The sequence below is a fragment of the Anas platyrhynchos genome, chromosome 3 (genome assembly GCF_047663525.1).
Source record: "Anas platyrhynchos isolate ZD024472 breed Pekin duck chromosome 3, IASCAAS_PekinDuck_T2T, whole genome shotgun sequence".
Taxonomy (NCBI): domain Eukaryota; kingdom Metazoa; phylum Chordata; class Aves; order Anseriformes; family Anatidae; genus Anas; species Anas platyrhynchos.
The window spans coordinates 119,478,732-119,486,996 of NC_092589.1; positions in this window are offsets into that span (position 1 = coordinate 119,478,732).

Below are 8,265 nucleotides of genomic sequence, written 5' to 3' on the forward strand. Positions count from 1 at the left end.
ATCCATCCATCCATCCCTCCATCCATCCCTCCATCCATCCCTCCATCCATCCATCCATCCATCCCTGCCCCGCTCCAGGCAGCAGGGACGGAGGGGACACGGAGGGGACAGCCCCCATGTGTGGGGGCCCCAAAATCTCTCGGCCACCCCTCGGCAGCCAGCCCTTTGTCCCCTCGCTGTCCCTTTCTCCTTGCTGACAATGCCCTGGCACCTCGTCCGAGCTAAAACGAGCCTGTGACTGCGGGCAGCAGGCACGGCCAGCACGTGTCCTGCTCCATTTCCCTCCTCCAGCCCCCACCGAAATTAAAAACCGGGTCCTGGGGGAGGAGGAGGAGGATGGCGAGGGTCCAGGAGGAAGGGTCGGACACCCAGGAGGAAGGTCCGGACACCTTTGGGGCCACCCCAGGTGTCCCCAAAATCTCATTCTCCTCCAGGTCAGGATTTGTGTGTGCCCCCACAGCACCCAGGGGTGCCCCCAACCCAAGAAGAGGGAGCGGGGATTTTGCCCAGGGATGGGCAAACGGGAGCTTAGATGGGGTTTGGATTTTGTGGGGTTTTCCCCCATTTTTCAGCTGATCGAGGCGTGCTCTCCCCATCCCGGCTCACTGCAGCAGAAAGCGATAGGGAAGGAGGAGGAGGAAAGTGGCACGATTTGGCCAAAAAAGTGTTATTTTTTGTTCAGTCCCTGCCCCATGAATTATTTATCCCCCTGCCCCGTGTTTTTAGGGTTTTTATTCCCCGTCCAAACGCTCGGCAGCAGGAGCAGGGGCTGGCAGATGGCAAGCCTAAAAAAATAAATTAATTAAAAATAAATAAATAAATATAACACCCCAGGAAGAAACACGATGGGATTTTCAAGGAAAGTCCCCTCACCGTGCTGAAAAACGGAGGAAAAACCCAAATCTGTCCTAAAGTTGGGGTGATGCTGCCCCACAACCCACTGCCTGTGCTCCCCAGGGATCCTGCGGGCAGGGACAAGGTCACAGGGATGAGGACAAGGGCACGGGGACAGGCACAAGGGCACAGGGACAAGGGGACAGGAACAAGGGCATGGGCACGGGGACAAGGGCTTGGAGATGGGGACAAGGGCACAGGGAAGGGGACAAGGGCATGGAGATGGGGACAAGGACAGGGGGATGGAGACAAGGGCATGGGGACAAGGTGATTGGTATGGGGACAAGGGGATGGGGATGGGGACAAGGAGACAGGGACAAGGGCATTGGGATGGAGACAAGGGCATGGGGACAAGGGCACAGGGGTAGGGACAAGAGGACAGGGACAAGGACACGGGAATGGGGACAAGGACATGGGGATGGGGACAATGGCACAGGGATGGGGACAAGGGGATGGGGACAAGGGCACAGGGATGAGGACAAGAGAACAGAGATGGGGACAAGAGGACAGGGACAAGGACATGGAGATGGGGACAATGGCACAGGGATGGGGACAAGGGGACGGCGACAAGGGGAAGGGGACAAGGGGACAGGGATGAGGACAAGGGCATGGGGATGGGGACAAGGGCACAGGGTTGGGGACAAGGGCATGGGGATGGGGACAAGGGCACAGGGATGGGGACAAGAGAATGGGGATAAGGGGAAGGGGACAAGGGGACAGGGACAAGGGGACAGGAATAAGGGCATGGGTATGGGGACAAGGGCATGGGGATGGGGACAAGGATATGGGCATGGGGACAAGGGCACAGGGATGAGGACAAGGGCACGGGGACAGGCACAAGGGCACAGGGACAGGAACAAGGGCTTGGAGATGGGGACAAGGACAGGGGGATGGAGACAAGGGCATGGGAACAAGGGCACAGGGATGGGGACAAGGACATGGGGATGGGGACAAGGGGATGGGGACAGGGACAAGGGCACAGGGATGGAGACAAGGGCACAGAGACAAGGTGATTGGGATGGGGACAAGGGGATGGGGATGGGGACAAGGGGACAGGGACAAGGTCACAGGGATGAGGACAAGGGCTTTGAGATGGGGACAAGGGCACAGGGATAGGGACAAGGACACGGAGATGGAGACAAGGTCATGGGGACAAGGTTATGGGGACGGGCACAAGGGCACAGGGACAGGGACAAGGGCACGGGGATGGGGACAAGGACACGGGGACGGTGACAAGGGCACGGGGACGGTGACAAGGACACAGGAACAAGGTCACGGGGACAGCCCCAGCGCTGCCATCATCCATCCATCCATCCCCCGCAGGACCCTTGGGGGTGGCACGGAAAGGGGGGGGCCACCACCACGTCCCCGCGGGGCCACCACCGCCGAGGTGACAGGTTTTTTTGGGGTGGGTGGCCAAAAGCCCCCGCGGCGGCCGGCGGCGCCGAATATTTTCGCCTAACTTGGGCATGGGGCCCCGCGGCGGGGAGGCCGAGCGCAGCGCCGGGGCCATTTTGGCAGAAAAACGGGCTTTTTTGCGCATTAGGTTGTGCCCCTTAAAATAGCGCTTTGCGCCGTCTTCTCCGGATCCCTTCCCGGCGAGATAATGAGGGAGGAAAGAGGGTTTTGGGTTTTTTTTTTGGGGGGGGGGGAAACGGGGGACGGGAGGGTGCCCAGCGTGGGTGCGCTCGGGTGGGCGCTCGCCCTCCGGGGTTCCCTTTTCCTCTCCTGGTGCTGGCCCTTTTGTGCGGAAAAAAAACAAAACAAAACAAAAAAAAACCTATTACGCTGCAAAAAAACCCTAATCAGGGCATAGGGGGGCTCCCTGCCCCTCACCAGGGCGATCCTATTGGGGTGGGAGCCCCCCCACACCCCTCTTTCAGAGCGTCCTGGGGCTGCGCCATGGAGCTGGTGCCATGGAGCAGCTGGGGGATGCGTTTTTGGGGAGATTGAGGCATCCGAATTTTATGGGGGTCTTCTGGCCCATATAGGATGCTTGTATGGGGCTGGAGGCAGGGCTGTTTTTGGGGTGGAGCCCCCCAGGAGGTTCTGGGTTGGGTCCGTGCAGGAGCGGGGGCACGGCACCCGCTACCCGCTGGGGGCTGCTTTTTGGTCCATTTCTGTGTGTGATTAGGTGGGAAAACACCAAACTTCAGCCCGGGCGTTTTGGGAACCCTAAGAAGACCCAAATTAAAGACCCAAATTAAAGAAGGGGATGACGAAACTCTCGGGGGAGGCACCAGGAGCAGCCCCCCCCCATTTTGCCTGCCTGGCCGCGATGCGCACTGCTCCGGGGGTGCTCTTCCCGCTCTGTTCCCATCTGGGACTTGGATTTTTTGGCTCCGGGGGGCTGCGGATCCCTGCTGCCCGCTCCCCTCCTGCCCCCCCCCTGCTCCCCCCTGCTCCCCCCTGGTCCTCCGGGCACGGGCTGGCGGCGGTTTGATGAAATCAGCCTCGCCCAGGCCCCCCAAAAAACGCAGCTGCGCCTCCGCACCGCGCCCGCAGCCAATTTCCTCAGCGTGATGCAGCCAGAAACGGGCAAGGGGGGGGCGTTGACAGCGCCTGGCATCTCCTGGTTTTGCTTCCTGGGGGGGTTTGGGATCCGTTAGTATTAATTCTGGGGTTTAGGGGACAGCAAAAAGTCCCCGTGGCCCCCCCGGGGATGGTGCCGAGGGGCTGCGGGGTGAGCGCACCGGGGTCCGTGGTGTCCTCGGGGGGAGCAGCAGCCGGGGGCCGTGCTGTTCCCTCGCCTGCCAGGGGTTGTTTTTGCTCTCCGGAGGAAATTGGATTTGCTCGGAGCTCGTTCCTCTGCTGTCACACCAGGCGCTGGAGGCTCTCGGTTTCAAGGCCGGGTTAAGCAGGAGGTTATCCCCCTAAATAAATAGGGCTGGAGCGGGGGGGACCTCCAGGAGTCCCTCGCAACCATTCCAAGAGCGTTCAGGACAAGAAGAGGGCTTTAACCCCACTGCTCACAGCCCCTTTTACCCCAAAAACCACCGAGATCCCAGCAGGCTGAGTTCACCCCTCTGCTCTCCTTGCCACCAAGGACACCGCTCTCCGCGTGTCCCCGGTGCTTCATGCCACATCCCCAAAAAATCCCTCTCCTTTTTGTTTTTTTCCCCCCAATTTACAAGCCGAACTCGGGCGTTTCCATCCCCTCCTGGCACCCCCTGGCTCCCAGCCTCCTCCCCGCGGTGCCGGGAGCCGGGGTCGCTCCGGACATCACCTCCTCCATCCCGGAGGTGACTCGGCCAAAACGAGCAGCCGGTGCCACCCGTGTCCCTGTCCCTGTCCCTATTGGGGTTTTTGGAGCCCTCCAGACCCCCCAGCCCCTCCGTGAGCTCGGCTCTCCAACAGAGCCTGAGGATGGTCCGGAGCATTTTGGAGGAGTCCCCCCTCGCCCGGCTTTTTGCCGAGCGTCTCAGCTTTGTGTGATCCCCCTAAATAAAAACCCAAATTGTCCTTCCCGTGGCCAGCAAAATGCTCTGCACCCAGGCGAAGCCTCACTGTGCACCCCCGCGCTCCCACCGCCCTCCCAAGGCCGTGCTGCGCCCCCTTGGAGCCCGCTGAGCACGGAATAAATTCACTAAAGATGGAAAAAACCTCCCAAATCACCCAGTCTAGAACCAGTATCCCCCAGTATAACCCCTGATGGAGGTGCTTTGGGGGCTCTCCAAGAGGTCCCCAGGTGCAGGTTCCCCCTGCGAAGGTCTCCGCGTGGCTACTGAAAGCAGAATTTGGGGTGTCCAAAAACTCCTGGCGGAGGTGTCCGGATGGGGGCTGGCTGCTCTGCCCCATCCCGACCTGGTTCTCCACGATGGGGGACAAAATCCCGAGCCAGAAACGTTCCTGATCCAACCCAGAGCCGTTCCAGGAGAGCTTTTCCTTTCCCTTTCCTCCTCCAAACCCATCATTAGGCTTCAGGGTTAACAGCTCCCCTTGTTGGGCACCCCCAGAGCCTGGAGGAGCACCTTTTTGGGGCACTTTGGGCAAAGTTACCCCAATTTTCTCCTCCCCCAGGGCAGCAGCGTGCCCGATATTGGTGCTCCCATCCGAGCACCCTAAACGGGGTGGTCCAAACCCCCCCCAAAAATCCCCGTGCGCCCCACGGCTCCTCCGGCCGAGCCCTGGGTGTTCCCGAGGCGGTGTATTTATAGCGAGCAGCTCATGAGTTTTTAATTAAAATTCCCTTTTCTTTGTGCTCCAGATGGCACGGAGCAGCCTTCGGGTGTTTTCCTCGGGGTTTTTTCAGGGCTCTTCGCCCGGGCAGGGGTTGATTTTGGGGGCACGGGGAGGGGAAGGGGTGGGGAGGGGGCGTCTCTGCGCCCTGCCCCATGGGTTGGATGCTCTAGGGGGGTGGTGGGGAGAGGGGGTGGCTGTGAGCCCCCCCAGACCTGTGTCGTGTCCCCAGGGACTGTAGGGCACACTGCCATCCTGTCCCTCCATACCCAAATCCCATCCCATCCCATCCCATCCCCATCCCATCCCATCCCATATCCCCACCCCCATCCCATCCCATCCCATCCCATCCCCATCCCATCCCCATCCCATCCCATCCCCATCCCCATCCCATCCCATCCCCATCCCCATCCCATCCCATCCCATCCCATCCCATCCCATCCCATCCCATCCCATCCCATATCCCCATCCCATCCCATCCCATCCCATCCCATCCCATCCCATCCCATCCCATCCCATCCCATCCCATATCCCCATCCCCATCCCCATCCCATCCCATATCCCCATCCCATCCCATCCCATCCCATATCCCCATCCCCATCCCCATCCCATATCCCCATCCCCATCCCCATCCCATATCCCCATCCCATCCCATCCCATCCCATCCCATCCCATCCCATCCCCATCCCATCCCATATCCCCATCCCCATCCCCATCCCATATCCCCATCCCATCCCATCCCATATCCCCATCCCCATCCCATCCCATCCCCATCCCCATCCCATCCCATCCCATCCCATCCCATATCCCCATCCCATCCCATTCCATCCCCATCCCCATCCCCATCCCATATCCCCATCCCCATCCCATCCCATTCCATCCCCATCCCATCCCATATCCCCATCCCCATCTCCACCCCCTCCCATCCCAAAATTCACAGTGCCCCCGGAGCAGCAGCACGAGGCAAATTTCTACCGAGACAAAATCAAATCCCCCCCCCCCGGGGACCGACTCCGGAAGGCAGCCTGCTTTTTAGGGTTTTTTCTTTTTTTTTCCTTTTATTTTATTTTATTTTTGGCAGCCGTGATGGCAGCGGGGAAGGGAGTAAATGGGCCTCGCTCGAGCCCGGATGCATTTTGTGGGTTTTTGAGAGGCGAAAGTGGCCGGGGGTTGGAGACGTTTTGTGCTGCGCAGGGCATGAGTCACGGCCACGGGGGGGGGGACCGAGGAGGAAAGGGGGGGCTCAGGAGTGAAGGAACGGGGATGGAGGGATGGGGATGGAGGAGCAGGGAGTAGTCACCCTAAATGCTGTGACCTGGCCGCCAGGATATGGGATTTGGGATTTGGGATTTGGGAACGGGGAGGGGGGGACCCGTTCCCTTCTCGCTGCTCCTTCCCCCACAAAAAGCGGGGGACCTGGAGCTGCCGGAGCTGGACCCCTGGGGTTGGCGTCCGTGGGTTCAGCGGGGAAAAATTTTTGCCGGATTCTCCCCAAAAGAGGTTTTCCTCTGCCTTTTTTTCGGGGCCGCGCTGGTGGGCGAGGCGGCAGCTGCCAGCGACAGCTTGTGTTGTGCTCTGTTTGCTCGCACCTCGCCGCTCCGCCTGGCGCAAAGCAGGGACGGTGCCGGGGATCCAGCAGCACCCCAAAACCCCAGGAGCACCCCAGGAGCACCCCAAAACCCCAGGAGCACCCCAGGAGCACCCCAGGAGCACCCCAATACCCCAACAGCACCACGGTGCCACCAGGTCCCCAAATCCCCAAGCCCCAAACCCGGCACCGAGCTGCTTTGGGGCATTTAGGGTCTCCCTCTGCCCCCCAGGGATCCTTCGGGATACCTCCTGCCTTGGTGCTATCTTTAATTTCTTTTGGGATTTATTTTTGGGGGGCAGGATTTGTCCCCTGCCCCGTGTCACTGCCCGCTGGCATCTTGCTTGAGGTGCCAGCACGTGTGCCAAGCGCAATTGTTCCTCGTTTCGGGTGTCAACAGGTGACAAAAAGCGTCCCGGGGCCACGTGGGCAGCTCCGTTCTGCCCCCGGCTCAGCAGGACGGCAGCTCCCAGTCCCGTGCCAGCACTGGTACCAGTACAGCCCGCTGGGACCCCCGTGCTGGTGCGGGTGCCAGTCCCAGCGCACGAAGCTTGGTGCACGGTGGTGGTACTGGTGATGGTACCGGTGCCATGCTGGTGCCAGTGACGTTCCCAGTCCCCAGTGCTTGGTGCATGGTTATGGGACCAGTGCCCAGTCCTGGTGCCATTCCCAGTGCATGGTGCCCAGTATCCAGTGGCAGTCCCAGTGCCCAGTAGCCAGTGCCATGCCCAGTACCCAGTGCTTGGTGCACAGTGGTGGTACTGGTGATGGAACCAGTGCCCAGTGCCCAGTCCTGGTGCCATTCCCAGTGCCCAGTGCCCAGTGCCCAGTGCCATTCCCAGTGCCTGGTGCCAGGTACCTGGTGCCATTCCCAGTACCCAGTGCCCAGTACCTGGTGCCAGTCCCAGTACCTGGTTCATGGTGCACAGTGGTGGTACTGGTGACAGTACCAGTGCCTGGTGCCCGATACCAGTGCCATTCCCAGTGCTTGGTGCCCAGTACCCAGTGCCAGTCCCAGTACCCAGTGCCTGGTACCCAGTGGCAGTACTGGTGACTGTACCAGTGCCCAGTGCCCAGTCCCGGTGCCATTCCCAGTGCCAGGTACCCAGTGCCAGTCCCAGTACCCAGTGCCTGGCACACAGTGACAGTACTGGTGACAGTCCCAGTGCCCAGTGCCTGGTCCTGGTGCCATTCCCAGTGCCTGGTGCCATTCCCAGTGCCATTCCCAGTGCCCGGTGCCAGGTACCTGGTGCCATTCCCAGTGCCTGGTGCCATTCCCAGTGCCATTCCCAGTGCCCGGTGCCAGGTACCTGGTGCCATTCCCAGTGCCCAGTGCCCAGTACCTGGTGCCCGGTACCCAGTGCCATTCCCAGTGCCTGGTGCCATTCCCAGTGCCATTCCCAGTACCCAGTGCTTGGTGCCTGGTGCCAGTACTGGTGCCAGTCCCAGTGCCCAGTGCCCAGTCCCGGTGCCATTCCCATTTCCCAGCGCCCATTCCCCACCACCACTCCCACCACCCCCATTCCCAGTACCACCCCCTTGTTCCCAATCCCCATTCCCATTGCGGGGGGGGGCGCACTGGTGCTGAAGGACAGCTCCGCCCC